Here is a 24,632-nt window from a genome sequence, read left to right as displayed (position 1 = left end):
GACGGAATTCTGCTCTTAACGTGTGAGTGCTCTTTTTATGTGTTTCTATATTGTTTGTTGATCTCCAATTTATTATGTATATATATATATATATATATATATATATTATATATCAAATACATTGTCATATATGTATATATACATCGTATACATATCACAATGTATTAACATTCCCAATCTCATTTATTAACTTTACACATTAATGAAAAACAAATGCAAATATTATTCATTTGAAAATTTAAATAATGCATCTAATATTTTGTATTGGTCATTTTAAAAATGAAACTTTCAGGAAAATAGAGCATTAATAGCCCGATCTGACAATCGTGATCTTTGCTTTATAACAAATACACTTGATACGGAAAAAGTCTTCCGTTGTCTGTAGAAGACGGCCGAATTGTCATCGCTGCGCCTAAAAGCATTTTCAAGTCTGGAGTGAGAGAATTCGTCGCTTCATTTCAGCTTATTTCCTTCCATAGAGAAGCAAATATTTTATCTACGTGCATATGGTTAGGCTTTGATGTTGAAATCGCTATTGCTTCAGTCATTTCACATTTCGGATAAGATTCAGGTTCAACGTCAAAAATCACTGTAAAGACATCTTTATTTATTTTCTTGGAACTTTTTCTGCAAACTTTCCTTTTAAAAGTCTTTCCATTAATGACTTCGCCAATTTCACACAATTTCATTGTTACTTAACAAGACAAAATATCCATTCTCTTTCACCTCGCTGTAACAACTAACGTTGCTCAAGTACTTTGTGAGAGACACAAGGTCTCTATTGATATATTTAAACAATTCAAATTTTATTTCCTTTAAAAGCATATGTCTCATTGAAGAATTCTGTTTTTCTAAATTACTGAACAAGAACTTAAAAATTCCTTCACTTGTGAGAATATTAGCTTATCAATTGCTTTAGGCTTCAACTGATTATCTTACAGGTTGTAAGCAGTTCAATAAACCTCTTAATATTTCATAATACTCTTCTTTCCATAATTGATCAAGTTTCAACTCTCGTGAAATAGACTTAATCAGATTTATGATTTGCAAAAACCTCTCTATCATTCTCTTCAGTGTGCTCCAGCGTGTTTTACAGCCCAAAATAACTTCTCGCTCCCTCTTTTCACTCCTGGTTATTTCTTGCTTCAAATTTCCCAATTTTTGGAAAAACGTTCCGCGGGAATCGGAAACGGGAAAGCGAAAAAAATTCCCGAGAATGAGTTCCCGCCCGGAAACCGTGCTTGGGAATCTTTAATCCCAGGCAAAATTTGCAATCGCAACTTAGGAGCGAACTGATCTTCTAAACGGGGCGATTGCATTTCTAATTTCCTTCAATGGCATGCGAACTAAGACTCTATGCCGCACGCCTTAACCCACATTCGGCCTTTTGCCAAACGAGTCGCCCGAGGTGATCTCGGCAAATGCGGCGGGCGGTGCTCCATGCAGAAGGCATCGGAGGCCGGCGAGGCGAAAGGTCAGACTGATTACTCACTCCTCCAGCCATCCCGACATGAAACACACACAGTCGTGAGCACTCCACTCACTTAACCCTCCAATGATACAGTCGCATATGAAGCCGACAATTTCCACCTGCGTACCCTTAGCTATTCCAGGAATAGCCCGCACGGTATGATGTATCCTCTATTGAACTTCACTATTTGTTTTATAATAACTCATTTGTTGCATTTGCTAAAGTTAGCGTTTAACTATATGTGTGCTTCTTAACAAATAACATTCATTTTTTCTTCGTTTTAAAGGGTTACTCTATTTTATCATAATTAAATTTGTTTCATTTGAAGCTTTCAAATTTTATTTATTTAACCTTCTCAAGACTCATTCTGACAATGAATCCATTTCGCAATCTACTTTTTGTTATCTAATTCTCTTTCTGTGTTTCTCTCTTGGATCGAAACTTGTCCCTCGGCTCATAATCTCGTTCTTTCCGTCATCCCCACCTCTCACTTCTGCCCCTCCTCCCCTCACTCTACTCCCCTCACAACCAAACCACCCGCAGAATTTTCCAAGCTGACATTTCAAAAGGGAGTTGCGAAATGTATACCCGAATTATTTTGCAAAAGTGTCTTTCACCGAGAATTCATTCAGTTTTCAAGGTTTCTTACTTGGCTATACATTTAATTGGGTATACGTCGCAGTGGTAGGTTACGCTAAATTAACGAATACTTCAGAGACTAAAGGAATTGAATGGAATTTTTTACGATTGTCTGAATGAAATCCCTCAGAGGATACTCACGGGGTATTCAAAACAAATTATGTTCCCCATTGATTCTGGTCGAGAGATTTGCTTTATCGTAAAACCGTCCGACTCGATGGACTTGTTAAAAGATGAAACAATTAGTAATTAAAAGGCAACTAGTACGCAGCCCACCCGTAATGTGGATAGACCAGTTGAAAAATGAAGAAAAAAATATTATGCGATTTTTAAATCAATTCATAAAAATACTTGAGAACGATTCTAGGTGCCTCTGTATCATATTTTTTGTAAAAACCTCCTTGAGCATCACATTCATTGTGAAGCGAAATAATTTTTGTAGTGAAATAAACCAATGTATACGTAATAAACCAATAATAAAACAAAAACAATATTTCTGGTTACCCTAAAGTAAACGAAAAGGTGGAAAAAATCTTTAGAAATTCCCTTGTGTTAGCAATCCATTAGATGCTGTGAACAAAGTATTCTCAATCCACATTGCAGTTTGTCCCAAGATACGTGGTAGTTCAGATTCCAGTAACTTAACATAGCAAATAGGACACTACACTCTGTGTTGGATTCTTTCATTATGGAGCAGACATTGAAGCTCTCTTTGGTGAAGACAACCCCTTAAAAGAAACAATGCACACATTATTTTTTCGAGTCAGTTGCGAAGAAATATTACCTGCGAGAACATTTTCAATTTCTCGCTTGAGTCAAATCCTGAATTTACGTATATAAAGAGTTCCGAGTGACTTCGCTAAAGACGGCTGACTCCTCCTTCACTCCGTGTCGAGGTGGAAGGAGAGAGGGGCTGTTTTTTCGTTTGGAAAGCGGTGACCTGGTGCATTGCTGAGGCTGAAATACCATGTTTTGTTTTCGCCGTAAAACGCGTGTAATGTCATCGAAGATCTCCGCTCAGTATTGTTCCAATTTCGATTTTAAGTAATACGTTTCGATGCAATCAATCCGATGTAATCGATATCATATGATTTACCCTTGTACAGTTAAAACCGATTTATGCATGTCTGGACGCATTCGCAATACAAGTTTGATATCGGAATGCGATGTTCAAATTAGAACGTACCGCGGACAAACTGCGACAGGTTCTTCAGTGGTGCCCTTGAAATTTTTCCACTACACTCTAGCACCCGTCACTTACTACTAAACTGTTGCGAAGTAGTTGCAATTGGCGCTATAAACCCTAATGAAGACGAGCGGACCGATGTCAGCCGCCTAGGTTACGGGTATGATTGATCGAATTGAGTCTTTTTCTCAATAAGCACACCACTTTTCTTCCAATACATTATTTAAAACATCATCATTCACTCATAACAATTGATAATGCAGGACAAAAGCGTTTTACCATAGAACGTAATGGCATTATCCGCGGGAATTGCCGAATCCTGCACTACTTTTTCTTGTCATTGCCAGAATTTTAAATTTATTTTATGATTTTTTTCCATCATCTGATGTACCTGTGGAAATGTGGTAACGCGAGTCACTCAACATTCAAGATGAATCTCTGAAACCCGAATTATCTCATTGCCATGGTCACCAAACAAAACATTAAATCCCCATCGAAGGTCACGTGAGCTGGTTCGCCCCTAAGGGTACCGGCGCGTGATATTGCCTGTCCTACCAGGGGTCCCCCGCCCTCCCTCTCCCAATTTTAATATATATTCCCTTTTAGCCTTCCCTCGTCCCTTTCCCTCTCATTCTTTCAAAGGGGGCGTCTCCTCCCTCGTAACCTAATTAACCAAGCCTAAAAGACTGATAGCCCTCGAGTTTGCTCCAGAATAAATCTCTCCTCCCCGGCCAATTTTTTCCTCGCCGCGCCCTTTTCATTCCCCTCCCCGCCCGCCCCTTAAACCCCCCGTCCACCCCTCACCCACCCCATCCCACTCCCCCCTCGCTTCTCCCTGCCTTTGATCCCTCCAGATTACATTCTGCGAACGCAGTGCACTCTGCAAAACTCCTTTGCTTTCAAAGTGGACGCTTCCCGGAGTACACACGTCCCCGTGTTTCATCATCGACGCGACTGAGGGCATTCCTCTTACGGGGGCGGCATCCCCTTTGGGGCTGAGCGCTCAATTCTCGTCGAACTCCGGCTGACTTCGCACGACACATGGCTTCGGCGCTGACGAAACAAGTGGTCCCCGAATATAGCAGCTTTCATTTCCAATCTTTGGGTGGGATATTATTTACAGTCAGATTAATTTGTTCCTCAGGAAAGAGCGCTTTATCCTTCAATATCACATTATTTCTGCAATGCAGCAATTGCAGAGAGTAAAATCATTCCCCTTGACCGGTATTAGAACCCGGCTTCCTCGATGTCCGGTGGAGTACTTTATCCAGTTAAGGTACCGAGGCGTCCTCTCACGAATCGAGATCTTGGGGACTTTGAAGTAAGAAGATGTTGTGACGAATACTGAACATAAAATGTCACAGGTATTCGTAGTCAGGCGAAAAAAAGTACGGGGTTAAAGCCCACTTTGAACACTAGGGGAGTTCCACCTTAGACAAACTCGGAGTAACCGCGGACTACGAATGCCTACAAGAAATGCGAATATTCTTTCGGTGTGAGAGTTGAAGGTGGAGATTATAGGGCGCCAGAGGATGCAGGGTCTGTGCATTTGGAAGGAGATAAAATTGGGGTGTTCTAGGATTTGGGGGTGATAGTAGGGATATACCCTGGGAGGTGAGGCCTTCATCTAGTCCGGCTTGGAGGTAATACTGCATTTCTGTTTGGAATGTGGGTGTCGCGTCGTTGGTGAGATTGGCCTCAGCGGATGTATCGCTCATATATCCAGCTACCAATATAGAGGTGAGAAATCGCGAATCAGCACACTTAGATACTAGCATTCCGATGGTTGGAATTTAAATTGCCTGAACCGTCACCACTTGATCCTGACCGCTTTCCTCCCTCCCTTTCCCATCATGCCCTGCGCTACCCCCACCTCAGCCCTTACATTCCCTCCACCGGAAACCTCCCAGTCTGACTTAAAGAAGGCCTCAGAGAAGACCGCAAGCTCAAATTATCTTAAGAATGAGTGTCCTTTTATTAGTGTTCTAATATATATATATAAATAAATAAACAAATATATATATATACACATTTATATATGTATATATATATATATATATATATATATATATATATATATATATATATAATACATATATACATATACATATGGGTCGCACCCAAAAGTGGTCGGACTGATTTTTTTACAAGAATTTTATTGACGATATACTTACATCGAATTAATAATCTTCAAAGTATGCTCCTTGAGCTGCTGCACACTTAGTATAATGTTACTCCCATTCCCCGTACGCCCGCTGGAAATTTTCTTTGGGGATGCCGTTGATGACCCTCGTCGAAGCCTCTTGAACGGCCTTTATCGAGTCAAAACGTCGTCCCTTGAGCTGTCCTTTCATCAGGAGGAAGAAGAAGAGGTCCGCTGGTGCCAGATCGTGAGAGAAGGGTGGGTGCGGCAACGTGGCAACGCCGTATTTGGCCAGGAACTGTCTGACGACGAGCGCGCCATGGCACGGCGCGTTGTCATGATGAAGCACCTTGAATGGCGCACACCTTGCGCATGGCCAAATCCTGTGAAATAATGCGTTGGACGTTGGATGCAGACAGACCCAACTGGTCTGCAATTTCTTCACTGGTTAAGCGTCGGTCTGTGTTCAGCTGTGTCCTCACTCTGTCCACATTCGTGTCGGTTCTTGCCGTCGACGGCCGTCCGGAGCGATGGTCGTCTTCAACGAGCTCCCTACCCTCTTTAAACAACTCAAATACTGTGGAACGGCTTAAGGCAGTGTCCCCATAAGCCTGCTTGATTATATCGAGGGTCTCAGTTGCCGTCATCCCGAGTTTCGCACAAAACTTCACGGAATAACGTTGCTCTAAATTCAGATTCATTTTGATTTTCAAACCCGGACAAAAAACTTGCTTCACTAAAAACGGCCTCCTCACTCAACGACAGCCCGCAGGCGACTGAGGTTGGCGTTGGTCGCTGCTAAGAGCCCCCTCCACCTTACCCTGCCAGGAAGACCCCCCATCCACCGCTCCGTTCACGCCAGAGAAAATCAGTCCTACCACTTTTGGGTGCGCCCTGTAGTACATTACACAGTAACAAACAATATGGAAACATAAAAAAGGGAACACTCACTCGTTATTTCTTGATGATTTCGACGGAAACAATCCGTCTTCATCTGAAGATATAGAATCTTCAGATGAAGACGGATTGTTTCCGTCGAAATATCAAGAAATAACGTGTGAGTGTTCTTTTTTTTGTGTTTCTATATTGTGTGTTACTATATATATATATATATATATATATATATATATATATATATATATATATATATATACATTTTCACACACATACATAAAGTCGGAGGTCTGAAATGTTTCCGACCTCAGGGAATTTCAGAAAAAATATCTTGTGTCTTTGTTAGGTCGGCAACTTTTCAGACCACCCTCGTGTGTGTGCGTGCGTGTACATATATATATATGTGTGTGTATATATATATATATATATATATATATATATATATATATGTAAACCATAAACACAGTAATCAACCCGAAGGTCGGTTTAGTAGGTGATGGCAGAGGGCAGAGTTCACCCAGTATTAAGCCCTCTACGGCGTATGAAAATTCACACAGCAGGGTAGGGGGGCCAGTTCCTTTACCTGTGTCGGTTATGGTTTCCTAGGAAGATCTGGTACCCAAAAAATCACATAGGTTGGGTGGAGCTATATATATAATAGGTAATATACCGGTTAAGGTAGGTTTTGGATGGACACAAACTACCAAATAATTCTCTTGTCTCCTACAACAAAACACAGCCCAACATCCAGCTCTACAACAAGCCGCTCATCATCTCCGTGTTTCTTCCCTCCCCTAATTCCGTCCAATATTTCTCTCCTATTCCTTCCCCTTCCCTATATACAACCTTCTGTCACACACTTCGTCATCCCAGTGCCAATAAATATTCTCTGAATCCGTTTTTCCCTATGATTTCCCCCAGCAATCTCCTCTTCTCCCCCACCATGCACCTAGCACTTCCTCATTTGTTTTCCTTTCCGTCCCCTTCATTTTATCCATTCTTCTCCATGCTCACATTTCAAAAGCCTCCAATCTAAGCCGATCATCCTGCTTCAATAACCATTTTTCCTCCCCGCACAGAACTACGCTCCATATCCAAGTTTTAACAAGCCTTGGCTTAACATCCTTACTCAACGTCCCTGCCATCAAGTCTTCTCTTCTTGGGAAAGCTTCTTTGCTGAACCCACTTCATCTCCTTATGTATTACTTTTGTAATGGCTAACTTAACTGACTTTATGAATACCTCGCTGACTTTCATTCCTAACTCAAGTTATTTTAATACCTCTTTGATAATTTCCTCCGCATATTAGTTGAATAGCACACGTGATAATGGTCTACTTTGACCATTTTCGTCCAAAACACTTCTGAGATACTTAAACTACCTGAACTGCTCCAGTTTCTAAACTTCTATTTTAATAAATAACATATCGTATCTTTTACTGAAAAACTGCATACGCTTTGTTTTGTTTATATTTTTTCTCATATCAAACCTACCGTACTCTATTTCCAATTTACTCAATAATGCCTGCACCCAGTGATTGACTAACAAACTATAGAATGTAAATTGACTAACTTAACTGATTTTATGAATTCCCTGCCGAATTTCATTCCTATCTCGTTCCTCCCATTCCTCTTTAATCATTTTCCCTGAATATACGTTGGACAGAACCGGTGATAATGGACAACCCAGCCTTACTCCCCTTCTTATCACTAGCTATCTACATCTGCTCAATACCCTGCAAGCGGCCGCATGGGCGTGTGGCGGTGGGTGTTAGGACACCTCCCGTAATTAAGAAAGAAAAAAAACCGCCTGTAAAAGCCACAAATTTATACCATCCGCAAAGAAAACATGGCATACACTCATGCAAGAACACATACACCCCACACACATGCAAACACTCAAATTACCAACTAACATACACATGCACCTACAAATATACCCAATATTTTTGCAATGTTTAATTTTGTTCCGACTTGTTTATTCAGTGTTTTAATATTTCTGGAGTGACTTCGGTTTCTTACTATTATGATTTCTGATCGTTCGGGGAAAGAATGAGTATTTATATTTATCTGTACTGGAATCTATTTTTTCTTTGCGGTCTCCTTATTTTATCTTTGCGGTCTGATATACCTAAGTAGTGTGGGGCCATTATAATTCCTATAGTGTCATCGTTAAACTCGTTTGTTCTGAACCTTTCTAAAAGTCTAAGCCTCGCTTGTTCTCTCCGCACTTCAAGTGGTTCCCAGCCTAAATCCCCTAAGAGATCTGTCACACTTGTGTTCTTATCATAAAAATTTTGAACGAATCTAGCGGATTTTCTCTGGACTTTATCTAATTCTTTTTGACAAATTTTCTCCCACGGATCCCAAATACTTGCGGCATATTCCAAATGAGGTCTAACTAGAGCAAAATAACACCTCTCTTTAACTTTTTCATTACATTTCCCCACAACCCGTTTTATGAAGCCAAGTTTCTTTAAAGATGATCCGCATATTGTCCTGATATGTGCTCCCCATGAAAGGCGTAATGTTTGGACTACGCCCAAATATATAACTTGATTTGCTTTAGTCAGTACTGAACCCTCTATTTCGTAGTTTATGGAACTATCCGGACTCTCTGTCCCCCCCTCGCACCTGGGCAGTATGAGACATGTACAGATTATAGATAAATATCCTATCCTTCCAATCTATTCCTTTTTCGGCAATATATTCATTAAATGCTCAAAATTCACCCTATGAAACACCTTTTCGAAATCTATGAAACAGGCAAATATATCCTGATTTTATTCTTTATTCCTCCCGATTAGTGATCTCATTACTGTAATGGCATCGCGCGTATCTACACCCTTTCTGAATCGTAACTGATAATGTTTCCTGCCCTCCATTCTTATGTTGATGATCCTGAGAACCACTTCAGCTGCGTGAGAAATCAAAGTTATTGCCCTGTAGTCCTCACATCATATAGCCTTTACCTTTTTCTGATTAGGAACTAACACTGATCTCACAAAGTCTTCAGGCAAAACTTCTCCCGAATAAATTGCGTTGAGTTTACCAAGAAGTGAATGGACCGATTTTGTGGAGAGGAGAGTTCGGTCCAAAATGCAGGACATAATTAATCCCTCATTCATGGGAAAAAGGATGAGATAATGGTTGGAAGTGTAGAGATAGAAATAATATTCACTCTGACCATAACTATGCTTGAGCAGGGAGCCATTGTGATTCTCTTTTGAGGGCGTACAAAAGTATAAGTCACTGCTTTAAAAACGGAGTAGGGCAATGAGATTCACCGATGACGAGGGCGGCGAGCGTTTCGATTTGAGGCGATACGCCGCCCAGGTTGTTCAGGCTAATGAATTTTCGGTAGCAGGTATGATGGTAACAAACATGGATTTGGCGGAGAGCATATTGACGCTGCCATTCCAATGCTCTCAGCGTGAGTTTATTTGTCCCTTTCTCACGGAGGAAACTGGGTACTTGGGGTTGATTTGATTGATTGGATGAAATTCGACGGGAAGTTGAATCGCTGCCACCAAAGTTGTTTGGGACAACCGAAAGTTTATAAAAAAAGGAGTGTTCTGTAAGTTTAATGCGTTATTTCTTGTTTCACAAAGCATTAGCCTAAAACGTTGTATATCTGCACATTTGTGAGTATTTGATTAGTACTACGAGTATTTTACATAACTTAATATAGATAAATGCGCAGTTTTGAAATTTTAGGATAAAGGAAGCGAGGAACAGGATATAAACTACAAAATAGAGGGTTCAGTATTGACTACGGCAAATCAAGTTAAATATTTGGGGGTTGTTCTAACACCACGCCTTTCATGGGGAGCACATATCAGGACAATATGCGGATCAGCTTTAAAGAAACTTGGCTTCATAAAACGGGTGGTGGGGAAATGTAATAAAAAAGTTAAAGAGAGGTGTTATTTTGTTCTAGTTAGACCTCATTTGGAATATGCCGCAAGTATTTGGGATCCTTGGGAGAAAATTTGGCAAACAGAATTACATAAAGTCCAGAGAAAATCCGCTAGATTCGTTAAAAATTGTTATGATAAGAACACAAGTGTGACAGATCTCTTAGGGGATTTAGGCTGGGAACTACTTGAAGTGCGGAGAGAACAAGCGAGGCTTAGACTTTTAGAAAGGTTCAGAACAAACGAGTTTAACTATGACACTATAGGAATTATAATGGCCCCAAGCTACTTAGGTAGATCAGACCACAAAGATAAACTAAGGGAGATAGATTCCAGGACAGATAGGTACAAATACTCATTCTTTCCCCGAACGATCAGAAATCATAATAGTAAGAAACCGAAGTCACTCTAGAAATATTGAAAACATTGAATTTACAAGTCGGAGCAAAGTGAAACCCTACAAAGCTGTTAGGTAGAAGTACTTTCAGGTGCATGTGTATGTAAGATGTAGTTTGAGTGTTTGCATGTGTGTGGGGTGTAAGTGTTCATGCATGAATGTATGCCATGTTTTGTTTGCGGATATATGATTTTGTGGTTATTGCATGCGGTTTTTTTTTCTTTTTCTTTTCTAAATTACGGGTGGTGTCCTAACACCCCTCGCCACACGCCCTTGTGGCGGCTTGCGGGGTATTAAGTAGATGTAGATGAACTGATTAATTTCATTATTCGGGTAATGAAAAAACGTTCCTAAAGTATAAGCTGGAGAAAAGATAATTGATAAAAGTAGATGATGTAATTTCCGGGGGAGTTGAAAGTTTCGGGCACAAGGGAGACACCATACTATAGTATGTTCAATTGCTCATCGCGCGTCGTCTTCCAACCCGGGTCGTCTTTGAGACAACTTCCTTCGAGATGCAACGAAACGGAGGGGCCTTCGACATTCCTCCCCTCGTCATCCTCGACTCGCTCAAACAGCAGCGATGGCGACGGAGACGCGGGAAAGATGGGGGGGGGTGTGTGCGAGGGAGGGGAGAGAGAGAGATGAAAGAAGAGTCATCGGGACGTGCTTCCTCCCGAGGGGGGAAGTGCGGCGGCGGTGGCTAATGAGCGAGGGCGGTCCCTTCCGCCGGGAGGAGTCGGTCCTTCCGCAACCCATCATCACTCTCATCACCACCTTCCCCAATCCTCCTCGCCCCGGCACTCCAAGCAACAACCTCTACGACGCACTCACTCCCTCTTCAGGCTCCCGGCTCAAGCTCACTCCCGCATCCAACTCCGAGAGGAAGATGCTAGAAAATATAACGCCACCAAATTCGTCCTTAGATTTCCACTCTCTCTAATACTTATATTTATACGTGTGACTAAATCCAGCAAATAGTGAACAAATATTCATTAACACGGAAATAAATATAACGAAAAGGGATAGGAAAACATAAAATATAAACACAGGAATGGTGGTAAAGGTGGAATTGAGCAGAACACAAGCACAAAAAGGTTTCCTCCACCGGGAATTGAACCTCGGATCTACCACTTGCAGGACCAATGCTCTTAATCGCTCGAGCTATCGAGTGAACGTAAATTAAACTGAAATTTTTGGGGGGTTGATGCAACCAAATGCCCCGATTCTTTGGCCGAGGGATGGCATTTCGGAGCTGTTTCACCCACCAAAGGAGAAACGGATGCGAACACAAGAGGGAAGGCGAGTAGGGAAAGCAATCATACAATGTCACAAAGGATAGGAACAGTGCGTTTCGTGGCAAGTGGTACACACACACATACATCTTAGTGTGCCCAACGTGAGAGTGCGTGTGTAAGGGTAGCGTTGAAAGTTGCAGTGGGATTAAATAATAGGATTCATAAACGTGGGGTGAGATGTTCATCCATCTTCAAAACATATGAAGAACATAAAATGAATATAATCTATTTATAAATAAAATGATGCCCTCATATCCCAATGCAAGGTATATGGTGCAAAAATCACGCGAAAGTTCAATTTATACTAGTTATTTAACACCGAAGGCAAATGTATGAAACCAAAGTGCAAATATAACGAACTGTAATTATAAAAAATATGCAGGTGTACACTCTTTGTCTGTGCGCAACATGGGAGGTGTTTACGTGAGAACATGAATTCGGTGGTGAAGAGGATGCAGCAATCGCAAAATCCCGGTAAATTGAAGCATTTGTCCAATAGACCTGTGATTTGACCATGGTGGCATGATTTTGAACAGAAAAGAAGAGATACTATAAATGGCCGAGAGCGATATTCTATTAGGGATATTTTGAGTGACTTTTATTGACTAGCACCGTGCCCTTGCATCGTGTTCTGAGGGCCTCTCAATCTTTCGGGTGCACATTAAACGAATTAGGCATCGAGGAAAGACGGGTGATGGGTTTAACGTAGGAGGTTCTTCAGAGAGAAGATCTTTTTCTGGAGAATTTAATAGTCAGGAAAATTCCTTGAGACCTTTTAGTACAGAATATAATGGAGACAAAAACCCTCTCAACACGAAAAAAGAAGTAGTTGAAGAAGAAATAAAGAAAGCCCAGGTCGAGAGAATCCACATGCATCTACATCTATATTTACATAATACTCCGCAAGCCGCCACAAGGGCGTGTGGTGGGGGGTGTTAGGTCACAAACCGTAAAAAGGGACAATACCACATGCAAAATAAACGCATACATGAAAAACTATACCCACAATGGCTTAGACAAGTCATGCAGAAATCCCTTCATTTAACACGCATGCAAATACATACCACAATGATAATAATTATCGTTGCAGGAAAACAAGTCGAATTTGAAAGATATATTCCGAGGTTTAGATCTTGACAGTTATTAGAACGGAGAGCTGGATAAGCGAGGATATTTCGGACGGTGAAGTTTTTCATTAATATTACAGGGTTGACATGTGAGGCGGGTTAAAAGAGCAGACGAATTATCATTAAAACTAAAACAAATTTAAAATATACACGTACAAATTTGACAAACAAATTAAGAGGCTTTGGTATACTAAAATATAGAAAAATAGCCATAAGGAAATACACGCACGCCGGCCACCCCCACCACCCGGCACGTGAGTCTCACTACGCCTTGGAGCGCCATGCCGGATTGGCACTCTCGAATGAAAAAAACCCACAACGTTCGGGTTAGTTACTGACGCGATTTTCAGTGTATGTTCAAAATTTAAAATATAGTATGCGGCGAGTATTTACTATCATGTAAAAAAAAACACTCACTACAGAAACTGAAACAAGACAGAGAAAGACCGCAAGATTCGTGAATAATTCTTACGACGGAACACGGCGTCATACATTCAATACAAGATATGGGATGGGAAACCATGGATACGTGAAGGCTCAGAGCAAGATAAACCCATTGCGTATGTACCAATCGAGTGGTTTTGCATCCGATAGAGTTGATGTAATTCAGCCCCCCGATCACATCGACAGGAACCGGTCGCAAAATATGAATTATAGATAGATAGCCGTCTTTATTAGGGCGAAATTAAGACCTAAAGGTTTCTTCTTCCATTTACTCTAAATAGACTGCCGAAGGGAAAGATTCAAGTGGCCGTCTTCCTGGGCGCAGCTCGTGGTAACAACTCAAGAGTGGAACACAAAGAGGGAGATGGGCATACACTGGCGGACATAGTTTGGGAACGATTAACAGTCGCCCTCAACTCACTTCATGGTGGGCGTTCCAAACCCCTCGCGCGCCCATAAGTTAGGTGTCGCATCAATACATTAATAGATTCTTTGAATTCCGGATAAGACTCGCGGTTCCAGGGCTGATGTCGCGGAAAAAATCACTAACGATGCAAAGTAATAGCGCTCTCCCACTCAAATTCAGAGTATAGCATATTTCCGAGGAAAAAGTGTAGTATCTCTTCTTTTATCCAATGAAATTTTGAATTTGACCCTCCTTCAAGAGTAGAAGGCTACTATTCTGCGCCTACGCGTCATGCGAGCCCACCCTTTCTGATGGGTTTCCTTAGCAAAAGACACGTGTAGCCAACGCGTGCGTGGGTTGGCCATTCGAGGTTGCTTGGCCATTCAAGGCGTGTGAGGCCCGCGTACCGGGTGGTGGTTGGGGGATAGGAGGGCATGGGGGAGGAGACGAGTTCTTCTCCTCGTGCCCCCCTGGGGTTTCGAAGGAAGTCCTGGCAACCGGTAAAAGCACAAAACTTCTCCTTCATATATGAGGTCATAAAAACTCTTCTTAGCATTTTCACCCGAGTAATTCTGCAGGGATATTATCTATTTCTCGTTCCATTTTTATCAAAAGTATGGCTTTTACTATATCGCTATCCATTCTGAAATTTATGATGGACGGAAGCATAAAAAGCGTTTTTTAGAAGCAAAAATATTTTGGGATTTTGGCCTTTTGATATACGCTGGGGAAACACGCGGGATGGAGTTCAGGCGAGTCCCGCATTATTCCTCCCAGGCTCTCGCTCTGCGATTCCCAGAGGGATGACGGCAGAGCCGAACCAGCTACCGACACGTTGGCTCCTAATCTCCCACCTTGGCAACGGACGCCACGGAATGGAGTCCCTCTCCAAGGCGACTCCACCCAGCGGGGGCACTCGAAGGAAGGGGCTCAAAAACCACCGCACCCCATACCACATGTTGACATTAATTAAATAAGACGTGTTCTTTAGTCACTGACCCCTCAGGGTTCACAGAAACGAATTTGACCAACCGTGGATTACACAAGGTACTCTGCGTCCGAGGGAAGATTGAGACATTTATTGGATTCCTGTGGTTGAGTTCCTCACCCGTCTGTCTGCCTTAATGCTTAGCGTTAGAAGGAAATGCGAGTTTAAACTATTGCGGCGCTGGATATGTCTGTGTAAGTTGAGTGAAAACCTTTTCGGTGCAGGCAATATACGAATCTCGTATTGTGTTGAATTTAGATGTAACCGAAGGGATAAGTGACCCCAGATCCACTGTTTCCGAATTGAATGCGTTCGTAAATTTAGTCGTTAAACCAATAATAACGATGCATAATTTCGAAAACGGTAAGGTAACTTCAAGGATTTTGCCGGCTGTATAAGGAAAAAATTACAAACACTTATTACGAAAACACAGAATGATGGAACTGACAGGACATGGAAATGTTGCTTGGACACGGTACAGAGAACAATTCTTAGCAAAATAAAACACGAAAGCAACGAATCACGATATAACAACGGTGATGTAATTAGAGCTTAAAGAGAAAAAAGGAAATTGCATGCGACGAAAAAATATATTTAAAACCAGTGTAAGAACATCTTTCGAAGAACAATAGGGAACATAATTAACGCTTCGTTAGGAAACTAAAAGAATCACGTAATGAGTACTAATTAACTTTAAAACAAAATATCTGCTCAATTACCTGCAGGGTGACTTTAAGACGCTCAGGTCATGCGTAAGGGAATCGTAGGGAAAACGTTAAAGTAAGAGACCATTGAGACCCGGAGGGTAATATATTAATATATTTGGAGACAGCGCCCAAAAAAGCGAATGTTCTAAATAATATCTTTCCGAGCGTCTGTACTCACCACACGAAAGCACAGACAGTGAAGGCCCAGTATGACGGATTATAAAGCTGGATGGCATCATAACTACGCGCAAAGGGATGACGTGGCAACTCCTCCAGATCAGAGCAAACAAATCTCCCAAACCAGATGACATTCCCCCGCAAGAGCATTGAAAAAGAGCTCTCTCCCGGAAAAGCGCCCTTCTTAGACTACATTTTTTTGCAAATCGATTTTGAATGACGCACTTCCTTTTGGCCGGAAAAAGCTGTCACGTCTTTCTTCAAAATTTGAAATAAACAAGAGCCCACTCATTACCGACCTGTTTCCTTAAATTCCCGCTCCTCTGAAATCCTATAACATATCATTGTTAAACATACCATGGCATTTCTCCACATTCGCAACCTTTTAATCGGGAAACAACACGGAATGAGGAAAGGAGGTTTTTTTATGTAGTACATGCACACGTCTTCTTGGCGGCTTACGGGTTAGCGTATTGATGTAGATGCAGGTGCCATACAGGTAGGGCAAACTACGTTCACGAGTAGTGACCGAAGTAATGGAGAGAGCCGAATGTTTGCTTTATTGGCACACACACATTTACTAGAGTAGTACGTCAAGAGATGCGGTGTTTGGAAGGCCGTGCCACTTGCCGTTTGTTTCCAGTAGCCAGTCAAAATGAAGAATACAATTGGAAATCCCGCCAAACGTCAGATCCGTTCGGTGATACGGGTAGTAGTAGTAATAGTATTTAGGGGAGGCGACCGACTGCTGAGGTCATTTGCGCCATAGGGGATGGACAGGAAAGGATGAAGGGTGGAGAGAAACCCGGCGTCGACATTAGCCTACTCTTTACGAAAGGGGCCAAGGGGCTTAACGTCCCATTCGACGGACGGCGTACTCACTCAAAGTGTCCTCCACAAAGCACCTCAAGTAGGGATCGAGTTACCACTGAAAAATAGTCAACACCGCCGGGATTTGAACCCGGGCCCTCTGGGTAGGAAGCCAGTACGTTAGCCCCCGCACCATCTCGTTCCTCGTTGATATGGTTTTTACTGGTAATAAACTTCAGAGCTGCTGACATTCATCGGGAAATTTGTACTGTGCATCGACTAAGTGATAAGTGACAGTGATGTGGGTCATTGCTAATGATTGTTTAATGCTGAAAGGGTAAATGTCCATGATGTCCGAGAACTGGCCATCCGTCAGTTCATCTGTCTCAAGGCTAGGCCGATGACCACTGCGGTCTTCGTTGTGAATAATGGTGCTGTGGCCATTTTTAAACTGAATTCATCATTGCCTCACTCCACCTTCTTTTATTATTCCGTCTCCATACACACTTCACAAAGTTGCCTGTGAATTTCAATTGGCTTGAGGTTTTTTGCCTGTAAAAACCTAATCACAGATCGCACTTCACAAGGGATTTTCTCTTGCAGCGCACATTACAACAATTTAATTTTTGATTTTTTAAAAATTTTAGTACCCTGCTTAGTGTGGCAGGGGGTGACTATACACCAAACTAATTTTGACCCGAATATTTCTACCCCTATTGCCGTTGGACAATGCTATTCTGATCCCTTATCGTTCGTGGAAAATTGACATCTGACATCTATCTGTTCTACATTTAATTTCTCTAATTTTACTGACATGAACTCTCCTACCGTAGTATGATGGAGGTAATAATGCATTTTCGGCATCACTTCTAAAGAGACATCCTTCCAATTAATGCAAGAGATCTGCAATCTCTAATTTAGCCTTCGCTCCGCAAATGATTCCCAGTCAGCTCCTCTAACGCAAATGCGCAACAACAATGCTAATGCCAATGGTCTTTATCGATGAAAAACATCGTTAGCTTCGGAACATCACTCTCGGTTTAAGGCAAACTAGGGTCTATCGCGATGTAATGTGTCTCCTCCTCCTTCAACGCAAGAAGGACAAAATATTTAAGTTGCGGCGTCACTTCAGAAACAACCGAAACTCCCGCGAAACTCTCGCGCTCAGAAGGGAAAGCGGGAAGCCCACTCCTGAATCAGAAAATAAAAAAAAAGATTCTGAGGGATTTTATTTTCCGACGTCAAACAAATCGAGTTAAAAATATAAGATGCCGTCCCTTCAAAAAGTTTCAAGTTGCCAGGAGTTGCAAATTAGTTTTCTTTTAAATGGAAAGTCGAGATTGGAAGGAACGGGGGCCGGGGGGGGGGGAATGAAGCGGGCTTCCCCCGGGAATGAGGTGGGCGGGCGCTCGAAGAGCCGACCTCGGCGGCGCTGGGAGTCCCTCTTGCCCGCGCACCAAAGAGAAGGAAGCTGAACCGGGCTCATCTGGTGAACTTTCGTAATGCTACCTCCGGGAGAGTCCTAATAGTTTGATTATGTGCGTCATGGTTAGCATTCAAGTGTGTGGAACAACTCCTTCGAAATTCAATGAATTACTACACGAGTATCCCAGGACTTTGCCGTTACCGCTGGCATCAAGGAATAACCACTGCTGTTAGCGGGCCTCCCCGGTCCCTCACTGGTGGGAACCGCCTTCTGTCGCTTGCTTCATTTCTCACGTAGTCATCAGCTCTCCACAATATTGGCACGCAATCATCTTTTCAATCGAAATGAAATTATTCTTTTTTCCTTCAAATTGGCTGGAGAGCACCCCAATTATCTTTATTCTTGTGCATTTGAAAACAAATTAGTAATAATGGCAGATGATTAAGATTATAATTAGAAAATGCAAGTTTTCACCTGTTCTCTTATTAAAAGACGTACCCATGGTCAAGTCTTTATTTTCATTAAGGTACCAATGTATGTAATTCAAGTACTTCTTGTGTGAATGTTCTTGCGATAGGAATGGTTTGGAAGCCATATATTTGCTACGCAACGGGCCACGATAAAAAACATTGATTTCTACCTCTCCTCCAGTGTCCCTCCTTGTCCCATTTAGTTCCCGTTCACAGTGCCTGACTTACGTCGCCTAGCGACGTGGAATTCCCTCCCCCCCATATCCACTCCCTCGCCCACTGTCCTCCTCCAAGCACCTAGTCAGGGTTTTTTGTCCCGCGTTTTATTTCCATCAATTCGACATATTCGAAGTTCAAATGTGCCTATGTTATCACCAAAGCGTTACCATGGTGATGCAAGAACCGATTAGCATCTTGTACTCTACGCATATTCTGTGGCATCTCAAAGCAATGGACATCCGCGTCTGGTTTTGGAAAAGAAACTCTTTCCAATGCGATAAGAAGATCAAATTAAAATATCACACTAACACCGGCGGCGCTCTAAATTTTGTCCTAAAATTTAATATCTACAAGGTGTGATCAAAAACAGGCAGGACTGATTTTATAACTTGTTTATTTCGATGGATACAGCTTAATCGAACTTGTCGCCCTCGAAGTACATGCCTTGGCTGACGACACACCTTTGTCAACGTTTCTTCCAGCTCTCGAGCCCTGCCTGATAAAGCCGCCTTAGGGATCCTCTTCGGGTCCGCCGTACAATTAGTTTTAATATCGGCAATAGAGCCCAATCGGCGACCTTTCAAGGTTTATTTTAACTTTGGGCGCAAAAAAAAGCCTGATGGAGCCACATTTGGAGAATAGGGTGGCTGCGGAATCACGTAAGTTCCGGTTCTGGCGAAAAACTCTGTCACGATCAGCGCCGTGTGAGCCGGCGCGTTATCGTAGTGGGTGGAAACGCCATGTATTATTTCTCCACATGTCCGGCCTCTTTGGGGTCACTGCGACCCTCAGCCTATGTTTTTCGATATCGATAATCGATTTAGATTGAATACCGATAATAATTTACACTGCTGCGTATACTGCGTAGAATACTAACTGGTAATAAGTGTCTGAATTGCATGCATCTCTATTTTGATTTTTTTCTTCCCCTATTTCTACATCTACATGTACATAATACCCCGTAAGCCACCGAAAGGGTGTATGGCGGGGGGTGTTATTTCACCACCTGTAAAAGGGGACAAAACCACATGCAAAGTCAACAAATCCATGCAAATCTATACCCGCAGTCTCGTATACATTCATGCAAAAATCTTTTCAACCAACACGCATGCAAATACGTAAATATACTATCAACTAACTCACAATTCTACCCTGGGATTCTGTGAAAAGTTTTTTAATAACGCGCCAGCTATAATTTTACAAATAAGAAGCGAAGTTTGACCATCACATGGGCATGCAACGGTCTCCTACCCTAAGTACACTGGTGGGGAATGTGATCCAACGCTGCAGGCTGCGGGAGGGTGCCCCCTACGGAGAGAGACGAGGAATAGAAGGGGAAACTTAAAAACAGGCAAAGCAGATCAAGCAATACTGTAAATAGCACTATATAATTTAATGGAATTCTGTGGTCATTCGGGAAGGGTTTTGACAACCAATCAGAAAAGGCTAGTGAAAGTGCATGCACTTTAGTAGGAATAATTATTCCCTAGACGTTGAGGGAATTTCGTGTAGGTATAGGAATAGGTGCTAACCATGTTATACTCGGAATATGTTTATGCATGTTGCATGAATGGTGTTGCGTCGCTCCCTTTCTGCGCGGTGTTTGGGTGGATCAGCAGGGTTTCAGGTGCACGAGGAAATAGAGGGAATATATGTAGAATGGCTGATGACCTACCACCCCCTGCCACACGCCCTTACGATGGCTTTCGGGGTATTGTGTAGATGTGCATGACTTCAAAATGCTAATGGTGATTCGAGTAACAAATCAGGGAAAAACAGTGGCATATTGGGTCTTAATCTCAACTTCATTGAGTGGTGATTCTGAAACTCAACTGCATTCATGCAGTTACATGAAATAAATGTATCGAAGACATTGAAGACCCTGGCTTCCAAAAGATGCTACGCATAACGCTCTGCGTCATCTTCTCGCGCCCAAACTCCAGGTCACACCGGTGCTCGGCCAATTAAACGCCAATATTAACGACGACATGCTTGACGGAAACATCATATCGGAGACATCACGGAAAATCCATATTAGGCTCAACGAAAGCACGAGAATCTGAAATCGACGTAAGGAATGCACTGAACCACGCTTTTCCCCAAAATACTGCATAGTTTTCATGCGTGAGTACCACTTTTTCGGCAACTACTCCATCCATCCATCACGTCGTCTTTCATTCTGGATGATGCGCTTAGAATGTATTCAACTCACATTCATTCAATCCATCATCGATCAGTTCATGAACTCGGCATCCACTGCTGTGAATATAATAGTGGACTCCAAAATGGCAACAAGTAATACGTAAATAACCTTGGAGGGACTTCGCGGGCCGCACGGCACGCCTATTCCAAGGCAACACACCTTATTCCAATGAGGGCACCGAGGTGACCCTCATTCGGGAAAGGGCCGTCAGTCCTTTCCGAGAAAAGCCTCTTTGGATGGTTTGGGATGAGTTCTGTTTACAGATGAACATGTTTGGTAGAATCACTTTTCAAGGAAGACGTCCCGGGGATGCATTTTCCTCGGATAACTTCGTGGAGGAAAATGAGGGGGAGGATACGAGCTCTGGGCGGGGTAAGGGAGGAGAGGGGGGCGTGGAGGGGTCCGTCGCCGAGTTTGCTTTCGATATGCGCCCGCCTCTTCCCTCCCCCCGCCAGCAGGCAGGGGTGCGCGACGACACCCCTTCCCCATTTCGCCTCCCAGTCACGTCCCTCCACCGACTGAAGGGATGGAGATAAATGGAAAGATAGGGACCTACGCAAGGGGGAGGGGGGCCTGGATCGGGCTCACGCCCGATTCGAAGGCCCCTCTGGCCAAACATGTCGCTTCGGTCGACTCATCGGTCACGCCGAAGAAATGATTCTTCCCGAGGGAATCTTCTCCCCCCCTTCCCCCTGCGACGGTCGCTCAACCCTTCATTTTGTAAACATCTCAAATTGCCCTGACTTCATCCAATTCATTTCGTTCATCCACGTCAAATTATTCCAGACTTAAATTTATGTCAACATTTATAGAAATAGTGATTCATTGATTCTGGGATTGATTTGAAAAATTGATTGTTAACGCGCACTAAAATATTGACACAGGTGTAGAGGAACACGTTGATCACAAAGCCGTCTGAAAGAGAGTCGTTGACCCATGAAATGATTCAGAATAGAAATACCCTCCCATTACTCAACGTGGGGACGGCCTTACATGTGTGCTAGTATATATGCACATTAACGGCTTGCTCTCTCGCCTTCATATTAATCTTAGATTATTTGGAGACGACACGGTTGTATAAAGGGAAAGGAAGTTGCATGTCCAAGTGATAACAGATTTTTCCCCTCTTTCGTTTCAATTCTTCATAACCTATCTTTTTATAGCGGGGACGTGCCGAGTAAATGGCTGTCGTTCATTTTTATTTCTTTTTTTCGCATGGCAAATGACTAATTTATTAGGCGAATAAATCCATGTTTTCAATGAAATCTTCCTCCAGCATGCATACAAACTTCCACGTTGCTTGATAAACTCTTACTGCATTCTTAGGTGCATGTTCACGTGTATGCAAGTAGATGTAGAGACTCGTATATGCATTTGCATGCGTGTAAATTGAAAAGATTTACTCGTGAATATATACGCCCCTCTGGGTGTAGATTTGCATGAATTTGTGGGTTTTACACGTGGTTTTTAATCTCTTTTACCGGTGTTGACCTAATATCCCAAGTCACACATCCCTGCAGCGGCTTTTGGGGCATTATTTAGATGCAGATGATAAGAAATATGGATTGCGAGCTATTCTTAAGAGATTTAGGTAACTTATGGGATTGGTTCAATGAATTGGGATTAGAACTGCGCATTGGCGTAATTTTAAAATTTTGGAGGAAAGGAAGTATTGGGCAGGATATGGGTTAACGTATTACAAGAATATACGATACCGCCTTAAACAAACCCAGATTCATAAGAGAAGTTGTGTGGACACGCAATGCCAAAGTAAAAGAGAAGTGTTATGTTGTGCTAGGGAAAAAGCTTTGGGAATTAGCCGCAAGTACAGGGTCCGTACAATAAGTATCGGGACTGGTTCCAAAAATGAAAATTTACTGCAGTTATCATTACAATAACTTAATAATCTTCAAAATACATTCCTCCTGCATCCATACATGCTTAGTTCGGCGCGTCTGCCACTCGTCAAATGCCCGCTGGAAGTCGGTTTCCGGAATACTGTTGAGAGCCTTTGTTGTCGCCGCTTGAAACGCCTCGAAGGAGTCGAAACAATATCCTTTGAGCTCCTTTTGAGCTACCCTTTGAGGTAATAACGCCGTTGAGAAAATCTTCATCTTCCTGGACGAAGTCCAAAATTTCTTTCGAAATTACTTCCGCGACAGTTTTTGTTCCTTGCTCAAGACTTTCGGCACCAGCTTCTTGGTCCAAAACGCCGCCGAGGTACGTAAACGGTTGAAACTGCTCTAGTTTCTGATCTTCTATTTTAATATTTAACTTAACCTTTCTTTTTCTGGAAAACCGCTTCATATTATACTGAAATTATTCTATGATTGTATCTGAATATCGAAATAGTTATACCGCGATCCACCAAAAATGTGGCAGGGGGTGCCAGAAATTGGTCGGAAGAGATAAGAAAATATATATGGGAGGGAAAGGAATAGAGAAAAATATTCAGTAAAAAACTGAAAATGAAAAATTTATTCGCATCCAATGTGTAGCAAATTGAATTTTCGCTGCGCTCAGCAATGCCCAAAATCCCCTCGCGTGCTGAAAATAAGAATAATCATAAGCAAACCTAACGAGGTTATGAATCCTCTACCGAATTCCATTCCTATATCCGATTCATCTCATGTCTCCTCAATCATTTTCTCCACATATACGTTGAACAGCTCAGGTGATAATGGACACCCCTTCTTTAATTCGACCGCTTTAGGGGTCGTATTTGGGTACCAATTAGTCTGACGTGTATTAAACCACTTCCACAAACCTAAACTACCGGTTTCTTTTTGGGTATTGAGATATCCTAACTTCGCCCATCCGGACTCTCCGTTTCCCACTCGCACCTGAGCAGTCTGATACATGCACAAGTGCGATTGTCTCCTATCTGTTCAAAATATTCCCATTTTCTGCAATATGCTCATTAATATCTTCCCAATTCACTCAATCAAACGCCTTTTCGATATCCACGAAGTAGGTAAATACATCCTGATTATACGAGGGTAAGTCAATAAACAACTCGCAAAACTGGACAGAGGAAATAATAATCAAAGTAAATTCCAGATATTTATATCACCTTTCTAGATGTTCACCCTGTACATTCAAATACCTATCCCATCTCTTTACAAGTCCTCGATTTCCTGCAGCAAAGAAGCAACCACCCAAATGACTTTTTAGGGGCCTGAACAGGTGAAAATCTCTTGGGACTAAGTCGGAACTGTACAGTAGATGTTCCAAGCCTTCCCAATGAAGTGTTTGTAACATCTTCCGAGTTCATCTTGCTGACGTTTGCGACTTATTTATTGACCTGCCCTCGTATTCTATCATCACCAGTGTTTCAATCTTAGGATTGGTTTACTGCGCCTTCCATCCTACTCTATTCAATGTCAATTCCCTCAATCCCTCCCCGATACCTTCTCTGTTTTACTTCCTTCTTAATTTTCCTGTGTACATATGTCTTCCTCGCGGTATTTCCCTTCTACTCCACTTTGCCTCAATGTGTGCCCAATCCATCTATTTCTTCTTTGCCGTAGAGTTCTCCATATGGTTCTATTCTCTTCTGCTCTTCTATATGCTTCCTAGTTTCTTACTTGCCTGTCCATTTAATCTTCAGTGTTCTCTTCCAGCACCATGTTTCAAAGGCTTCTATTCTTGGCTGGTCCACTTTTCCAATATTCCAAGTCTTGGAACCATAGAGCTAATTGCTCCACGCGA

Source organism: Hetaerina americana, unplaced genomic scaffold, assembly GCF_022747635.1.
Source record: "Hetaerina americana unplaced genomic scaffold, ioHetAmer1.1.p SCAF_1, whole genome shotgun sequence".
NCBI classification, from domain to species: Eukaryota; Metazoa; Arthropoda; class Insecta; order Odonata; family Calopterygidae; genus Hetaerina; species Hetaerina americana.
This window is presented reverse-complemented; position numbering follows the sequence as displayed.